This window comes from Ursus arctos, unplaced genomic scaffold (genome assembly GCF_023065955.2).
Source record: "Ursus arctos isolate Adak ecotype North America unplaced genomic scaffold, UrsArc2.0 scaffold_19, whole genome shotgun sequence".
Lineage (NCBI taxonomy): Eukaryota > Metazoa > Chordata > Mammalia > Carnivora > Ursidae > Ursus > Ursus arctos.
The window spans coordinates 1,421,545-1,439,675 of NW_026622863.1; the positions used below are offsets into that span (position 1 = coordinate 1,421,545).

At 63.7% G+C, this 18,131-nt stretch overlaps 1 protein-coding gene across 2 annotated transcripts in view; it reads right to left on the reverse strand.

Annotated features, from left to right (window-relative positions):
• ZNF469 (zinc finger protein 469) overlaps positions 1-18,131 on the reverse strand; it is a 46,252-nt gene that overhangs the window by 16,802 nt on the left and 11,319 nt on the right. Inside the window, exon 1 of one of the 2 annotated variants that reach the window (XM_026494619.4) lies at positions 377-2,029. The exons of the other annotated variant lie outside the window; for it this stretch is intronic. The gene's annotated coding sequence lies outside the window, so the exon portion shown is untranslated. Of the gene's footprint in view, positions 1-376; positions 2,030-18,131 lie in introns of those variants that run through there. 2 annotated transcript variants of the gene reach the window in all.

Consider the following 18,131-nt stretch of genomic DNA (forward strand, 5'->3'; position numbering starts at 1 on the left):
ACAGGGGTCGCAGGGAGATGGGTGAGCTCAAGGGGCTTGGCCTGGGGGTTCCTGCAGGGCTGGGGGTCAGCTGCCTGCCTCCCCCCAGGTTTGATGATTAGTTTACGTTTCCTTCTGCTAGGAAGTGTGTGCACAGAGGACACATTCATGTGATTCCCAAACCCAAGGACACGCCCCAAGGACTGCAGAGGAAAGCCCTGTGCGGAGCCCCGCCCCGTGCGGAGCCCAGCCCCGTGGGCCGTCTGCCCCAGTCCCGCTGGGTGAGCACTGGAGGCGTAGTCTTGTGTGTCCTTCCAGAGCTTCTTGATGTAAGTACTTACTCACACATCCTTCCTGCTTCAGCAAAGGACAGTCGGCTACGCTTATCACTCCCTACCTTCCCTTTTGTAGTTACAGTGTAACTTGGAGATCGTTCCACGGGACGCCACAAAGAGATTCCTGTTTGTCTGTCTGTCTTCTCCTCTCTCCACCCACACAAGCCACGGAATATTCTGCAGGACGAAGCGACAGCTCCTTGGGCATCCAACGACCCCCACTATGGCCCCTATAAACAACGGGGCGACAAACAGCCCGCAGGTGAGGCCTGTGGGGTACAGCTAAGAAGAGATGGGGGTCAAAGGGCAAGTGCCTCTGTGATTTGGAGCGAGGCTGTCAAAGCAACCCCATGATGGCTATAAAATTCAGCTACAAATTCCTTGATTTCACCTCCCTCCAAACGGTGGAGCCCGGTCCCCTCCCGTTCAACGTGGGCTGGACGTGGAGGCCGGAATGCACAGGGCGAAGGGAGGGTGCTCAGCTTTAGAAATTAGCTCACTAGGATTCCGCCTGCTCGTTGTCCGTCACCTGCTGGGGGGGCCACGGGCCACCACGTTGCAGGACGCTAAGCAGCCCTGTGGGCAGGCCTGCGTGCAGGGCACCGGGGCCTCCCACCCACGGCCACGTGAGCTGCCACCTGGGAAACGGCTCCTCCAGCACCAGTCGGGCCTCCGGACGAGCTGGCCGCCCCTGCCGACCTTCCAGCACACCCTCGGGGAGGTCTCAGCCCGCCCACCCCACGGAGCCACTTCTGGGCCCCTGACCTCGGAAACCGTGTGAGATAACAGACGGTGGCTGCTTTCAGCAACAGACACTCATCTCCCAGCCGACGCGTCTGGAATTCCTCCCGAGACCCCAGGCTTCGCTGCGAGCCCCGCACCAGAGCAGGAAGGGCGGCCTTCCCCGGAGCTGGCAGGCTGAGGTCCGCTGACCTTGTGCAGAGCTGTCACTCTGTCACCCGGTCATGCAGACATCTTTACGTTTGCGCTGGATGCGTGCGAGGAGATTCGCGTGTCGGCCTCATGGAGCCTGCTGGGAGACCGGAGAACTCCAGGAGGAGGCGTGACTCGTCCATCACACAGCACGCGGCCAAGCACGGGGACGAGACCGGTCTGCTTGTGACCGTGCTCCCACACTGGACATAGTGCCCTGCACCGTGGGCCCCGTCCCAGTGACCACTTCCCCTCCCTGGGGGTTCCCAGCCTGTGGGCAGAGCTCAGCCACCCTGTCACCCTCTTTGCTTGGCCCCGCGATGGGGGCCAGATGTTGTCTACAGGACCCAAGGGCACTCTCTGCCCGTGGCCCCTGCAGGGGCTGGATGAACCATCTCTAGGCCTGGACGGCGGGGCAGAGTGTGTGCCCAGGGTCTCGGGTTCCCGTCCCCGCCCGGGCTCTTGGCGAGGCCCTCGGTGTGCATGGGTGTGGGTTTCAGCGGGCCTGGGGCCCCTTTGAAGTCAGGAGATGCAATCCCTCTGACCCCAGGCTGCCCCAGGGAACCCCCAGGAGTGCGGGCACCTCCTTTTCCCTCAGAAACACTACCTGGCCCCGCTCGCTCTGGGTAACTCAAGACCGTGGGCATGCCGGCTGGCTCTGGCTGGGGTGTGCGGCAGGAGCTCCCGGCAAGAGGTGGTCCTGCCGTAGGCCTGGACCCCTGCCCTCCCGGTGCCCCTCTGTGACCCCTCGATCTCCTGCACGGCGTCTGCCCTCTACTCCTGCTCCCCTCACCCCTGCAATGTGTCCTATTTCACCGTGGCCTCTCTGTCCGCCTAGAGCTCTCCTGTCCCTTCCTCCCCTGGCCGTTCCTCCTGAGAGCCCCCCGCCCCACCCAGGATGCCTCCCTTGCTTCTTTCCCACTTTCCCGATTCCCACCCACTTGCAGGGAGAACCCACGTGCGTGATGGGGCAGAAGGGCCAGCCTGGACCTCTGTGGGGTTGCGTCTCCTCGCCTGTAAAATTGGGACCATCAGTCCTGATCCCAGGGGTTGCTGACGCCCCATCATTCATGCAGACCAGCACATAGTGGGCACTTGCCGAGCTGTGCACTTCCTGGGTCATCTCCCATCCGCCTCTTCCTGGAAGCCCTCCTGGTTACGCGAGTATCCACCACGGAGATACTGGTTAGGCAGCAGTTACTGAGCGTCTCCTCCGCGGTCAGGGCGGACCGTGTGCCCACACCCGGGGTCGGCCTATGCCATCAGAGCCCATGCCCCGACCTCCTGTGTGACCCTGTGCTTCCCAGCCTGTTTCCCCAGCTGTACGTGAGGCTTTGTACCCACTGAGTCCTCAGGCCTGTGCCGGCTCCGTCTTCCAAGTGCAGGGACATGGCCTCACGTGGGCCTGGGCCGGCACGGAGCTCCGCCCCTCGCCCCACGGCATCCGACTTCGTCCCCTCATCCTGGCCTCGGGGTGGGGGGGGAGCCTTGGTGAGTGATGAGGGGTCGACCAGGGGGTGAGGGTGGGGCTGTGCCCAGGCATGAGCCCCTTCCCGCTCAGGAGGCTCCAGAGCCCCCACCGGGTGTCGGGACCAGCTGGGGGTGGGGGTCAGGCAGGCGGACGTGCCACACAAGGCCGCCAATGCAGCTGCAGGTGCTGTGGCCTTCCCTCCGGTGCCAGAGAACCCGGCCCCGTGCCTGGTGCTCCTTTTCTCATGTGCTCTCCCGGCCGCCCTGGGAGGCCAGGGCCATCCTCCCCTCGCAGGCTACAGACAGGAAACTGAGGCACGCGAGGGGAGGCCTCTCACCCAGGTGGGGCGCCCGAGGCAGGTGCAGGCCCGTGTGGTCGGGCCGGTGGCCAGGATAGGACACACAGGGGCTTAGGTCGGGAGCAGGGTCCGGTGGGCGTGCGCAGAGCCTGACGGACAGGAAGTGCCTCTCAAGCACAGCATCCGGGTTGGGGGCTCCTGGCCGGGAGGCACCCTGACCGCCGGTTCCCTGCTCTGCCTCTGGCCGCCCCGGCCCCTGGCCCTGCCGCTGGCCTCCCTGAGCGCACACGGCTCCCGGCATCCCCCGGGGCCGCTCCCCCGGTCCAGGGCCATGTGCGGGGCGGGGAGGGGGACCCTAGGGCCAGCTCTGCAGGGCGGGGCCTGCGGCTCCAGGTCCTCCGCTAGAGAGCCAAGGGGCAGAGCCGGAGCAGCGCAGCCGTACCCATCCACCTCCACGCCAAGGTCCTTGCACGCCCGCCACGCCCTCGGTGCCCGCCGCACCCATCCCAACCCCGCCCCGGCCGGCTGAGCCACCAGGTGCGCCCAGGATCCTGGGGCCAAGTGCAGCGGCCGGAGCCAGGCCGGGGCTTCCGGTCACCAGCCGGGGGCTCTGGGCGCTGTGGCGTGGCTCCTAGCGACATTCCTTCTACCAACATTCTCCTCTCCTTTTCCTTCAAATGCTGCCGCTCTGCTTACGACTCTGTTACCCGAGCACTCAGATAAACCCGTGCAGGTGGAATTATATCTACGATACGGCCCGAGGGTACGCTTAAGAATACTGTGCAGATTATCAGCTGCATTTATCTTAATTACTTTGGGGAAAGTGGAGGCAGGCGTTGCAAGGGGCCGGGAAGTGTGTTTGTCCGTCTTATCCAGGCGCATATTTGAGATCCTTTAACAGAAGGGAGATAAGAGGAGCACGTGGAGAGAAGATGATGTCTTCCAAGATGACAGGGAGGGGGCTGGTGGGTGGCGGGACTCCTGCCTACGCACGCCCACCCTGCAGCACAGACAGGCCCCTCGCCCCGTCCTTTTGTTCCGCGAAGACTGACACTGGGGTGTGTGAACACACTTCCCGCAGCAGCTCCTCCCATCCCAGACTTCAGGGGTCAGCCGGCCAGCCAGTGCCCACGGGCCAGACGCAGCAGGTCCCTGCGCCGCGCAGGAGCCACGGCCCCTCCCAGACACCACACAGCCTCCTCTGGGCGGGGCCGCAGACCTGATCCCCAGTGAGCGGGGAGCACTGGGATCTGACGGGCAGGGTCCCGCTGATGTGTGACAGGGCTGTGCTGGCTGGGGCCGCAGGAGGAGAGGGACACGGAGCGGGCTGTCCGTGTCCAGCCCGGCCCAGGGGAATGCTCCCCGAGCCTGAGCGGCCTGGTCTGTCACATCCCAATGGCCTGTGTGGTCTGGACCGCACTTGCCAGCCCAGCTAACACCTGGCATTAGGAGAGCTGCCAGAAATCAAAGGTGGGAGTCCCGGCCTGGCCACCACCCCGGCCAGGGGCTGTCCCTGATGACTGTGCTGACTCTGGAACCCTGGGCACCAACAGTTACGGGTGGCAGGAGCCTGGCTGGCTCTCTAGGGACCTCGGTGCTCTCACCTGCAGGATAGGAGTGACCACACCGTCCCATAGAGGCTGAGCAGGGAAGGGCCACGGAGGGAGCCTGGGGAATTGAAAGTAAGAGGGGTTAAGTCCTTCGGAGGGCAACACATTGGGGAGCCCGGGGGAAAACTCTACTGGGGGCTGAAGGGACTCCCGTGCCTTCATGCCTGAGCTCTGGGTTCGGGCGCCACATGCCTGAGAGGTCTGCACACTGCATGCCTTGATCTTCCTGCCCTGCAGCCCTCTGCCCTCACCCCACTACCCTCCCTGGCACCTGCTTGCCCTCTGCCACCCTCCGCATCACCGCACACCAGGTGAGCTCCTGCCTCCGACACCTGCACTGGCCATTCCCTTCTCAGGATATGCCTCCTGTCCCTCCTCCCCTGGTCTAGCTCCAATGCCACCTCCTCCAGGAAGTCCTCCCTGACCCTGGAGCTAGCACAGCCACTGCACGAGGTCACTCTCTGGCCCTCTGGGGCTTATTGCCGCACTGCCCTGACCTCCACCACAGGCAGCATGAGGGCTGGGCTCCGGCCTGTCTCGCCGGCCGTGCTGGCTCAGGCCCCAGTCTCAGGGTCCAGCACAGCCTGGAGAGGACCTGGTCTGCCCAGCCTTCTGCTAACCTCTCTGGGTGCCTTGGGGAAGCTTTGCAGTCCTCAGTTTGTCTGTCTATGAGCACACACACGCCCACGTGTGCACCCCCGTAACCACAAACACACATGTCCCCATGCACACACACCCACACGTGCGAACGGTCACCAGCAGGCACAGATACACAGATCTATGTGAACACACACACATGTACCCGTGTGCTCTCGCCAGGCTGTACGCTCTCAGACTCTGGACCCCGTTCTCCTGGGAGGAACCGGCGGGCAGGAGGCGCTGCCCTGGGCCCCTCCACCTCTGCCCCGGCACCGGACTGCAGGGATATCTGGGGGCAAGGCCAACACTCGGTTTGGGGAGTGCGTCCTGCACCCTAGATGATAACACTGTACAAGCCCAGCCTAGCCCTCTCTGGCTGCCCCCTGACCGATTCCTTGGCAAGTTCTTCTCCCCGGCCGAGAGGGACAGGGACTGTGGGGGTGTGGACAGCCAGGGTCTGCCGTGCAGGGGTCCCGCTGGGAGTCAGGGGTTCCAGGAAGCTGCCAGCCAAGCTGGGGGTGTGTGGAGCATGCGTCCACTGTCCGAAAGCCGAGGGGCTGCTCACCCAGGGCCGCAGCTCGGGAGGACAGGCTACCAGCAGCAGAATGCGGGGATCCACGGAAACCCCTTTTTAAGGCTAAGGCAGGCGAGGCATTTTCTTCAGAGTGGCCTGGCGAGCCGCGTGGCCTCGGAATTCCAGAGCAAGGATCTTTGGGGGCACCTACGTTTCTGTGCTGACTTCGCAGATGTGGAGCCGCAGCTCAGAGAGGGCGCTGGCTGGCTGGAGGGCACACAGCGGCAGAGCCTGGGCTCCCGGAGCCAGGGGCATCGAGCTCCTGGCCAGGGCAGCGCTCCAGCAATGCCTGAAGCAGCCGTTGGCAGGAGCTGGGGGCTGGGGGTAGGGTCCCTGCTCCTGGTCCCCCCAAAGAAGGGAAGACACTGCTCTGGGTGCCGAGCAGCTGGTCTGGGGGAGGACTGGCACCACCCAGGCTGGGGGCTGCCAGCTCGATAAGCCCCATCCCCTACCAGCCAGGCAGGGAATGGCAGCTAGAGGGAGCGGGGTGCGGGGAAGATGGGAGGTGGGGGTGGCTGGCCTTCTCCTGGCGCCCTCTGCCCCAGGTGGACCCAGCACCCAATATGGTTGCAGACCTGAGGTCTCCGTGGGCTCTGCTGGGTGGGCACCCCTCTTGGAGACCTGGCTCTCTGTCCTTTCTCACGACCCCCCCATCATAGCCCCAGTGAGGGTGGGGCAGGAACCTCAGCGCCCCCAGTCTCAGCCGGCCTTGGCCCCCTGGGCTGAGGGTCCCACTGGGAAAACCCCCGAGGGTGTAGGATATTCAAAGCTCCCTGTAGCTCAGATTTTTGGGGAAAGATTGTCATCGTTCCTTCCCGCAGACCACCCATTGTGACTGCTCATGATAAAAGTCCGCTGTTTGCCGTCACTTTCTCAGCCCAGCATGAAGCCCCACGTGCACTGGCCACACCTTCAGGGAGTGAGTGGTCTCCAGACCTTTGCTGCCAAGGCTAGGCAGAGGACCAGCACCTGGAGGGAGGACCACAACCGTCTGGGTCTGAAACCCTGGGCTGGGGCCCGGAGCATGCCTCGGGAAACTCGCGTGCTGTCACCCCGCCACCCCGTAAGCCTGACTGTGGCACGGAGATCAGGCCTGGCGAGAGGGAGAGCAGAGCCGGCCACTGACCCTGGAGGGAACGGGCCCCTGGGGGCCGGCGTGGCTGGGTGCTCAGTGCCTCGGCCAGTCTTCCCTACTTCCAGCCAGCCTGGGGGAGCAGCCTTAGACCCATTTCACAGGTAAGGAAGCTTAAGCTGCGGGAGGTAAGTGAGCCGGGAAACAGCTACGGGATTCCCACCGTGCGCCCTGACACACCCAGTGGAGGCCGGGAAACCGGACGTTTGGAAACCGAGCGAGGCCCCCACGGGAGCCCTCCTCCCGTCGCTTGCTGGGGACGTGGGGACAGCGGGGTTTAATGAGCTGTCTCCTGAGCAACAAGATGAATGAGACTCCTTGGAGGCCGGGTGGCTGCGTTAATTACTCTCTCGTCAGGTTCTGGATCCTATCAGCCTCCTTTTTCAATTAAAAGTGATTATAATTTCACTCCCCAAGGAGGAAAGGATTAGCACCACGCTGGTAGGCAGCTGGGTCGGAGGGGCCCCCAGCACGTGGGGCCCTGCTGCGTTAGGGTAACTCGCCCCCACGTCCGGGGCCCGTGGAGGAAGTGGGCACTAAGTGTGCGCCGACTGTGTGCCGGGCAGTCCATCCAGGGAGGCGCCTGTTGCACCCTGGACTTGCGGGAAGCAGGCACTCAACCCCAGTTTACAGAGGTGGGAAACCGAGGCGCAGAGTGTGGGGTATGGGCTCAAGGTCACAGGGCTCCCACGTGGTGGGCCGGGGCTTGTGCCCAGCTCCCAAGCGCTGTCTACCCTCTTGTTGCCTCTTGTGGCCCCCGTGGGTCCGTGTCTGCAGAGGCCAGGAGGGTCCCGGGGAGTCCAGGAGGCCCCCAGGGAGGCCAAGAGGGTCCCGGGGAGGCCAGGAGGCCCCTAGGGAGACCAGGAGGGTCCTGGGGAGACCAGGAAGCCCCCAGGGAGACCAGAAGGTCCTGGGGAGACCAGAAGGTCCAGAGACCATGGGGGGAGAGACCGCATCCAGAGAGGCCAGGAGGGTCCCGGGGAGACCAGGAGGCCCCAGGGGCTGCTCCTAGCTCCATACCTGCTGGACTCCTAGAAGCCCAATCACAGCACCGTTTGGAAAACCTTCCCTGGCGCCAAGCCCCCGAAAGGTGGGGGTTCATGTGTGTTCCCACACCGGGGGTCTCAGCCCTAACTCGGCTCGGCGCATCCCCCTATGGTGGTGCGTGGCCCCAGTGAGGACGCCTGAGAGCGTGGGGCCCATGGGTGGCAGCAGGTGCCTAGTGACCACCTGGCTGCGGGGTGTGGGGGGCCCGGCTGGGGGGGTGGGTCCTGCTGAGGTCGAGGAGGGGGCGGGGGCTCTCCAGCAGTGGGGTGGGCCCGGAGGCCGAGGCCCTGGTCCTGCCCGTGTCTGAGCCCCGAGTCAGCTGCGCCTGGAGCCAGAGTGGCAGATGTCCCAGATGCTCACAGGGCCCGCGCGACCCCGTTAACCCTCAGGCCTGCGAGGTGGTTCTGTCGTGCTCCCTGTCGCTCAGATGAGGGTCACAGGCCCTGGGAGGGAACGAGACTCTTTCAAGGACACAGGCTGGAAGCTACATGAGGGGTGGGGGTCTCCTAGGCAGCGGCTCGGGGCAACGACCTTCCTGCTCCTGATTTCCGCAAGGCTGTCCGGGGTCCAGGGCCAGCCGCCCTGCTGTCCTCCTGCCACGCAGTCTTGGGCAGCCCCAGTTGGGGGCCTGGCCATGCTCGCCTTGGGCCCCGCCCCACCTGGCTGACCACTGCCCTCCACGCAGCATACCCCAGGGTGCCTTTCCAGTGGGCAGGGGACCCCCACTTGAGGGAGGGCTGAGCTGTGTGTTGGGTGAGCCCCAGGCCCCAGGGGTGCCCGTGCTCCTGGTGGTGACACCCTGTGTCTGGCCTCCCTGGGGGCTCCTATTTGTCATCCTCTCCAAAGCAGCGGAAGGGTCTTCCCGGCATCAGCGAGGCCGCCTTCCATGAAGTTCTGCCCACAGCCCCCACACCCTCAGGGTCCTGCCCCTGGGGCCTTCTAGAAAGCCCAAGGCTCATGCGCACCTCAAGGCTCTAGCACCGGCCAGTCCGTCTGTCCGGGATGCTTCTCCCAGACCTTCCCAGCCCGGCTGCTTCTGCTCACAGGTCCTCTCCTTGGAGTCTCTGTTTCAGCGTCCGTGCCCCCCCAAACTGGTCCTAGCTGGGGTGGTACGGAGGACGGAGACAGCGGGTGGGGCTGTGTCCAAGTCCCGTCTCCAGAGCCTGTGCACGTGACCGCACGTGGACCTACGGGCTGTGCAGACGCGCTCGAGTTAAACTGAGGTCACCCTGGGTCAGGGTGGCCCTAAACACAGTGACAAGCGTCCTTCTACAAGAAGGAAGAGGAGAGACACACGGGGAGAGACCGCGTGAAGACAGACACAGGGATGGAGTGACGGGCCACCGCCAAGGGACACGGGAGCCCCGGGAGCTGGAAGAGGTGGGAAGGCCCCTCCCCGGCGACAGCGAGGGTGGGGTCCGCTGACTTCTTCACAAATGGCCCACTCTGGCCCAGATGCTGGGACTCATGTCTGCCCACTGTCCTCTCTGCCCCTGCGCCTACTCCTGCCCCTGCTTCCCCCCATCCTGCTGGCTACCCAGCTGCCACAGCCTGGCTCACAGATGCAGACCGACAGCAGCTCCCCCCCCCCTCCCGCCGCTCCCGAGGCCTTGTGCGTACACACACCTGTCCTCCACCCTTCAGTCCACCCAGAGCCCTGCTCCCGGACAGCCACGGGCTGGCCTCTGCTCCGACCCCCACCCCATCTGCCAGTCACTGAGAGAAGCGCAGAGCTGTGTCCTGCCGTTTCACTGCTGGCTCTGTGGTGTCCCCGGGGGCCCTGACACTGACAGCATCCTTGCTTTGCAGGTGAGGAGACAGTCATGGTGAGGTGGGGGACTTCCTTTCCCAGCACACCGACCTTAGCCCAGGGCACCTGGAGTGAACGTCCGTGGGCAGGAGCCTGCAACTCCAGCCTGTGGCTGCACAACCCAGGACCCGCCCCCCACCCCCAGCCCCCAGCGGCCGCTGCAGAGGGGCCCATTGTAGAGGGGCAGCTGGGAGAGGGGCCGCCAGCCCCCGGGGGCACAGCCAAATGACGATGCCCGCTCTGCTGGCTTCAGACCCCGCAGAAGGGTCCCCCTCCCGGCTCTCTGGGTGTTTTGCTCTCATCAGCTGGAGACAAGCAGGAAGAAGCAGGGAGTGCTGCCAGGGGCTGGAACAGGCACCGCGGCTGAGTTCCTCCTTGGTAGCGTGTGGAGTGCCCGGCAAGCCATCCCTGCCCTCTGGCCTTGAAGGAAGAGATGAACCGAGTGGGCAGGGGGGCCAGCGAAGGTCTGCAAGGGGGAGGGCCCACTCGGGAGCCTGAGAGGCACGGTGGGGCTTGAGTCACCCAGCCAGGCCCCTCCCTGAATCAGGCGGGTGCGGGGGGGGGGGGGCGGTGGGCATGCGCAGCTGCCTCACGAGGACCCGCCAGCCCAGGCCGCTGGGCGCTTCTCACGCACTAGAGACCTAGATCATTAGAGGCTCTCGAGTGGGGAGAGCATCAGGTAAGAAGGGTGGGGCGGCGCACACCTTGCAGCGGGTGTCCCAGCCCCAGCCCCGGGGTAAGCCTGCCCCTCCTGCTGCTGGGGGATGAGGGCCGGTGCTGGCAGGAGGAGATGCTCCCTCAGACGGAGAGGAAGGAGAGGCCACAAGCTCGTCCACGCTCCCCGCCAACCCCCATCCGGTCCCCGGGGTCCCCCTCTCCCAGGGCAGTGGGAGTGAACCCCACTCCACACACTGGAAAGCCACTGTCTGCCAGCAGGGGTGGGGTGGTGTGAGCCGTGTAAGGCAGGCGGACCCAGAGAGAGGGGTCCTGGCCCCTCTCACGAGCTGGGGGCCGCAGGCCAGTCAGCCCCCCATCGGGAAAGTGGGACTGAGGAAGCAGAGTGCTGTGGTCAAAGGGCAGGCACCACCACTTCCTGGCTGTGCGACCTCAGGCAGCTGGCTTAGCCTCTCTGAGCCTCACTTACCCACCTGTAAGTGGGTCTGATGGTGGTCCCTGCTCGTGGGGCCTCAGGCTCACATCGGACAATCCGCGCCAAGCATTCGGCTTGTGATGTGCCTCAGTGACCGTTAGCTATTAGCACATTACTATTATCTGCGCCACGATCCATCAGTCATTGCCCTCGGGATGCACGGACAGACCTAGAAAAAGGGGGGGTTTAGATGCTATAAAAATGTGTCTCCGGGACTCTATTTCCCCATGAGAAGAGATATCGCTCACCCTGGGGACTCTGGCCTGGAGGGCGGTGTGTGGGCTGGGCTGGTCGCAGAGGCCCAGGGTCTCAGAGAGGCCTTGGGGCCTCCGGGTCGGCCGCCCTCCCGTCCCCTCGATTGTCCAGCAGGTGGTGCCTGATACAAGGTTCCGGCCCCGGCCGGCTCTGAGGAAGGCAGGCGTCAGGGCACTCTGTGAGCGTGCACATGTGTGTGGGTGACCCCGGTGTGCGTGTGCACGCACAGGCTTGTGTGTGCGCGCCGTGGCTCCTGTGTCCTACTGCTGACGTCTCAACGTGCAGGACACTGGGCTCTGCCGCTCGGGGGTCTCGGGGGCCCTGACAGCTTGGGGCGCCACCACCTCTGCTCTCTTTCAAATCTGGGGTCACCGGTGGGGCTGGGGTCGCCGGGAACACTCTGAAACCGTGGGTGGAACTTCAGGTGCAAGTGTGGAATCCAGCCATGTGGGTCACGACACCTCAGTGCCCCCTGCAAACAACAGGGACCCCGAAAGCCCCGTCAGGCAGGCTGCGGGGTTTCAGTGAGATAGCGCACGTCAGGGACCTCACTCCGGGCCGGACAGCGGTGGACCCTCAGGGAGATGACAATCGACGTGGACAAAGAATGATGCCGAGCCAGCAGCGCTGGGCAGTGGCGGCGAGGGGGACGGGGCGTTAAATGCCAGCCCGCGCCCCTCCTCAGCCTCTGTCCTCCTTGGCGTCGCGTGGAGCAGAGGGGACCCCACCCACGGCCGCGTCACCCTGCTCCGGGCACGGCCAGCACCCCGGGGGTCTCTAGACGCGGCTGTGCATGGACCGGTGTGAGCACACGCTGTGGGCAGGAGGCCTGAGGTAGCTCTGCGCCAGCCGAGCCCCTGCGGGCCCCACACCACTCCCACCTGCCAGGCCCGTTCGGCCGCCAGCACCCGGGCTCCCTGGCTCAGCTGAGGTCCTGTGGGGGTCGCGGAGGCAGGAGAGCGCCAGCCGCTGGCCGCGCATGCTCTGGGCGTCGGGAGGGCTCGCTACTACATGCCACCCCCTCCCACGCTGTAGGCACACCTTGTTGGTCCTTCTTCCCCAAATAAAATGTTTACACAGTTTTTATGTATGAAGAAGACCGTAGGACATAAAAGCAGCTTGACCCCGAAAGGGCATCGACAGGACTCATGAGGTCGCCACGCTGCCCCCGAGGCCGTTGTGGAGGGAGGGAGAGCAGTGGGCTGCCCGCAGATGCCCGCCCCGGATTAACGCAGCAGCGGCCCAAGCAGCCAGAGCCGCTGGGGGGCCGAGCACGGGACAGCCGCAAGTTCACGGGCATCGAGCGCTTGGCCTTCTCGCATAAAGGTCAGTGTCCGGCGTTCTGATGCGCAGCAGGGGTTGCCGATAATGACAAGAATCTAAGACCGGGTCTCCTGCAGACCTGGCAAGGTGGCCGGGTGGCAGGGGTCGGGGGGCCCTCTGTGGGAGTGTCTGTAGGGCGCCTCTGGGAGGCAGTGAACCCAGGCTGGGGGACGGCGACCGTAGGGGTCACAGTGCGTGAGTGCCCGCCCACCCCACGGCAGCCCCCCTGAGCCCTGAGCACACGCACACTCCTGCCCCCCCATTCCCCCCCACCCCCAGGCACACAGGGGCAGCTTCCTGGCCTGGGGCCATTGCAGGCTGGCCGGACATGGCGGCTCATGGTGGCGGCAGGGCGGCTCACGCCGGGCCCTGTGGAAAGTTGTCCCTGGCTTCTGCCACCATCCAGCTTTTCACATCTCAGCTGGTTTTAATTAGTTTCCTTCAAAGTCCCCCAAAGCAACAGAGCCACGTTAGCGCTTGCCAGCTGCCAAGACGCTCCAGCGTGTGTGTGTTTGGGGGGCGGGGGCCAGGGGCCGCGGAAGCCAGTCTGTGTGGCTGAGCTGCGGGGCCGGAGGGCACTTCTGGCCTGGGCCCCAGGGCAGGCCGGCACTGACCAGGAAGGATGCTGCAGCCCCACGGGGGCGGCTGGGAGGGGCTGGCCTTGACTGCCCGAGACTCCCAACCTCGCCTGCCTTTCCTGGGGGCCCGCAGGACCCCCGTAGCCCCTGCTCTGCTCCCACTTACGGTTAGCCAAGTCTTATTCTTGCCAGCTGTGCCGGGGACCTGTGCCCACCCTCTCCCAGCCACAGAGCCCGCGGGTCTCGAGGGGCCGGGTGAGAACACGCGAGGCAGGAGCTGGGGGTGGCCGTCGGGGGTGCCGTGGCCTGCACCCTGTTCACGCCCCACGCGCCATGTCCCCAGGCACGGATGCCTCCCTCAGGTTTCCAACAGAAGCGTGGGTATTCTCGTGGACTTCTGTGATTTAAAAACCAGCCTGAAGCCAGACCAGACACACAGGCTGAGTGGACCTGACCCGGGAACTGCCAGCTTGCAACCCCATCCTGTGTTCCGCTTGGCCCCATCTCTACCCTGGGGCCACCCTTGCAGCTAACGAAGGTCCTCTGGGTGGACATCCGTTTTCTTGCACCCCTCTCCCTGTTTTTGGCCACGGTATCTTGGCTTTGGTGGGAAGCGCCCCGTCCTCTCCGCTCTGTGCGTGTGGCTCCCGCGGGCTGACTCTCCCCTTCCGTTAGACAGGACTCTGACGCCGTTACTGGTGCGTCTGGATCTAGCTATGACTGACACATGCCCTGTGTCGCCCTGTCTTGTGAGCCAGATGGTTTCCTTTTGCTTAACCCATTTTGAGTTGAGTTCTGTCCCCCTGTGACCAATACAACCTCATATGGGGGCTCACAGGTGACCCTGCTGGGCACTGGTCTTGTCCTCGGCCGGCCGCTGGCTGTCCCGAGGGGCCTGACCCACCTGTGACTCGCTTTCTCCTCACGTGGCCACTTGGGCTCAGCTCTGTCCCAGTGGTTGGTGCCTCCTGCCTGCTGCTCCCCTCTGTCCCCCGCCCTGCCGCTCAGAAGGGACGAGCCCCCCATGAGCACATTCGTGCGTGCACTCGAAACAACCATGCCGCACCAGAGGCTTCCAAAGCTTTCTAAGGCCTGTGGGTCCTCCCGTGAGACCTGGCGCCGATGACGTCCACGCTCCGGGGACCGTCCCTTCCCGCAGCTCGGCTACGATGGACCTTCCTGAGCTTCCCTTCCTCGCCTGCCAAGAGGGCCTCACAGAATGGGACGGAAAAGGGATACGGCCAGAGGGAAGGCCTCAAATTCACTCTCACTTCAATTACAAAGGCCAAGGACTCATTCGCATTCGCGCTGGTAACTCATTACCACACCCTTTGAAACACCCAACGGCTGACCACTGCTTTGTCCCCGGAGGGCCGACTGCTTTTCTGGAAGTCTTTACAGGCAGGACGATCTGGCATCTGGAATTTGCTTTTAAAAATGCAGTGAGAGCAAGGGCAGGGCTACCCAACGCGCTTGCTCCGAGCGGTTTGCCCGACTATCAACTCTCCGGGATCAGAGAAAAACCCAGGTGCCTGCTAAGCCATATGGGGTGTTGGACTGCGCCCCGGGGTCGCGGGCTGGAAGGGCACACCCACGCGCACCACCGCCCGGCCTCGGGACTTCGGGGCCTAGGATCTGCGCTCCTCTCCTAGACTCCTGCATTCCGCCCTTCCTCCTCCCCCTCCAAGGGTCTGGACCTTGTAAAAGTTGGAAGTGTCCTGATCCATACATATCTCCCACATATTTGACCTCTGGTATGTGCGGCTGGGTGTCGGCATTCACAGTTTTATCTTTCCAGGCTGGGCGGGCCTTTTTATGGGGTCTCTCTGTTCTGTGCAGGCTGGTCAGAGAATCCGCAGACCCCAGCAAAGGCTGGCTGGCCGCGTGGCCCTGGCTTAGCCCCCGGCTGCCCTCCCCAGCTTGTGTCCCTACCAGGGGAGGAACTGGGTGAGGTGGACAAACGGGGGTGTACTCGGACAGAGAAGCCCCAGGAACTGGAGGAGAGGTACCTGAGGCGTGCGTGGGGCCTGGCCCCTCTCTGTGCCCCCAGCTCCTGGCTGAGCTAGTCCTCGTGAGGGCTCATGAAGTGGGCAACCGTGGAGGCCTGGAGCACAGGCACTGGCCTAGGGGAAACTGAGGCTCTGCTGGGATGCACAATGTCTGTCGCCACGCGGCCCTTCAGACTCGACATGCGCACGTAGCAGCCTCTCGCCACAGCAGTGTCCCTTGACTGTCTCCTTGTCATCTTCCCTCATCACATCTCTATGACTTCATCATCCAGCAACATGTGCAGGGCCTGCTCATGACCGCAGGGGCCTCCACACACCTGTTCACCTGGATTAACTGGCCTCCTATGTTAGATGGGAAGCTCCTGGGGGACAGAGCCTAGTCTGACAGGTGCACAGTTGTGTCTCTGCCTAGCACACTGCCTGGAAAACACAGTCATCCATCCATCCATCCATCCATCCATCCATCCCTCCACCTACCCATCCATCCATCCATCCACCCTCTTACCCTACCCATCCACTTAGCCATCCATCCATTGTCAGGACTAGAATTCGGGGCTTGGGGTCTTGACTGCTATACTTTAGCCCTTGTCTCACTGCAGGGCCAAGGGAGCACAATCTTGGAGTAAGCATCTGTTCCACCATCTAATCCTCACCCCAAAAGAGGACCTGACATGAGTGGAGTTGGGTGGGCTGAGAGCCCACAGCACTACCACCATCATCCTCTGTCCCATGGCTGGGAAAACGGACAAGCTGTCCCCACCCCTGGGCTCACCCTGTCAGCCTTATGCAGCCATCCGAGTCTGGATCCCCTTTCTGCTTGAGCCTCTGGAGGGCCCCAGGGCCATGCAGGCCAGAGCAGAGGCTAGGGTTGGGGAGCCAGACTTGACCCATGACATGGCCTGTCCTTCCCCTAGAGTAGACACTCCTCCATCCCCTAGAAGGAGACACTGGCCTGCTGTCTCTGGGTTCGTGTCCCCTGTCCTGACCCCGGCTGCCTTCCCTGGGCCCGCTCAACTGTGCTGGGGCCCTGCAGGACGCTCTCTTGCTCCCCTGAGGACAGAGCTGACTGCCGACTCACTGAACAGGTGGAGCGACCAGCCTAGGACACCAAGAGGCGCAGCCCCAGCTCCCCTCAGTCTCCGACCCGTGGCTGAGCCAGCCCAAGGCCTGTCGCTGCTGCCACTCTCACAGCTGGGATGATCTGGAGAGGCTGGTCCCTCCGAGGAGGCTCTGGGAAGCAGGCGCAAGCAGAGTGTAGGGAGCCCGGCAGCTTGTAAGGACCACTGTGCTCCTTCCTGGCCTGGCCCACAGCCCTCAGCCCTGCAGCTGCAAATGCTCTGTGGGTGGCAGGAGTCACCCTAAAAGGTCTGAGCCTGCCAACAGGGGCTTCAGTTTCCCCATCTGGACAATGGCTCTGCCATCCCTGGGGGCTGATTTTGCAGTAGAGGCTTCGAGCTGCCAGATCCGGGAGGGAGCTGGGATGCTGGCGTGAGTTCACCCCGCAGATTTCGCACAGCTGTCTCATGGAGCGGGGTCATGAGGACGCTGAAGTTCAAAGGTCATGCTGCAGGCTGGGGAAGAATCAGGACTGGATGCCCCCACCCCAAAGGTCAGGCTCTTCTCCTGGCCCCCCGTCCCCTCCCACCACAAGGGCCGATGTCTCGTGCTCCCCACTGATGGCCGTGCGGGCAGGTGCTGATGGCAAGCGGCTCACGCTGACCCTCCGCTGATCACCTGGGCTGATTCTCAAGCTAATCTGAGAGGCTGGCATGATGATGTAACCCCCTTCTCCTCAATGGGAAACTGAGGTCAGAGAGGTGCAGAGACTTGCCTGCAGTCCCACAGCTCAGTAGGTCAGGGCCCACTGTGCTTGTGTCATTCCGGGACCAACGGGGGTTCTGGAGTGTGGCCCCTGCCTTCCGGGTGCCCTGTCCTGGGGTCCAAGAGCTCCCGCGGGCCTGCATGGCTGGGCAAGGTCAGCAGCAGCATTGCCAGCAGCCTGCGGTGTCATCACAAGTGACGAACTGTCCGAAGGCCTTGGGTTTGGGGCTGTTTATTACACAGCGATCGATAGCTGTGGTCGTCAGGGGCTCTCACTCTAGCGTTCTCTTCTGTTTGCAGGGGTGGCCGGGCACTAAACACAACGTGTGGGGGGGGTCAGGCTGTCAGCACAGTGAGTGACGTTCTCATCACCTGCTTTGTCCCCGGACCCATGAAAATGACCACCTTGCCATGGGGGAAGTGTCACGGGTCTGATATGGCCGTCTGTCCGCTTACAGGGCCCGCCCTAGATTCTCTGGCTGAGCAAGAGGTCACAGTTCCTCTGCGAAAGTGCTGTCCCCCTCCTGGGGCGCTGTCTACCCTGCAGCTCCCCAGACTTCACATCCGTGTCTCGAGCACAGGGCCAGCGAGGGGTGGGAGGACCCGGACCCCCACTCCCCGCCGTCGCTCACGCAGGGGTCCTTCCAACCGCACAGCCGGGACGCTGGGATCAAAGGCCCCATCCGGGGACGCAGAGGGATGGCTTCTCCTGGCTTTTCCTTGATTTGCCCGTAGAAAGTGCCTTCTGAGGCTTTTGTCTTCTCTGACCCGGCTTTGTGCAGCGTGCTGACGGGTGTGGCACCTGCTCCCATGCACGGCCCTGCATGGTGATGGTGCCTCTGACCTGTGCCCAAGGACCCGGGCCCAGCCGTCTGGGACAGGAGAGGCCCGAGGTCATCCTGGCTGGGCATCCCAATATCTGTCGCCACTGAAACCTCGGTTCAAATGTCCAAAGGAATCCATCACCGATCAGCTCACTGACTACCTACGTACCCACCTACCAGCTCTCCACAGTCTGCCTCACAGACACAGGAGGGATAGCCGTATGTCTGCTGGGGCACAGACAACTGACAGAGGAAGATGCACAGCCCTGCCCTCCCAGACCCCTGAAAACCCTGAATTTCCCCAGCTCGATGTCCCTCCTTCATTACCCCAATTTCCCCAACA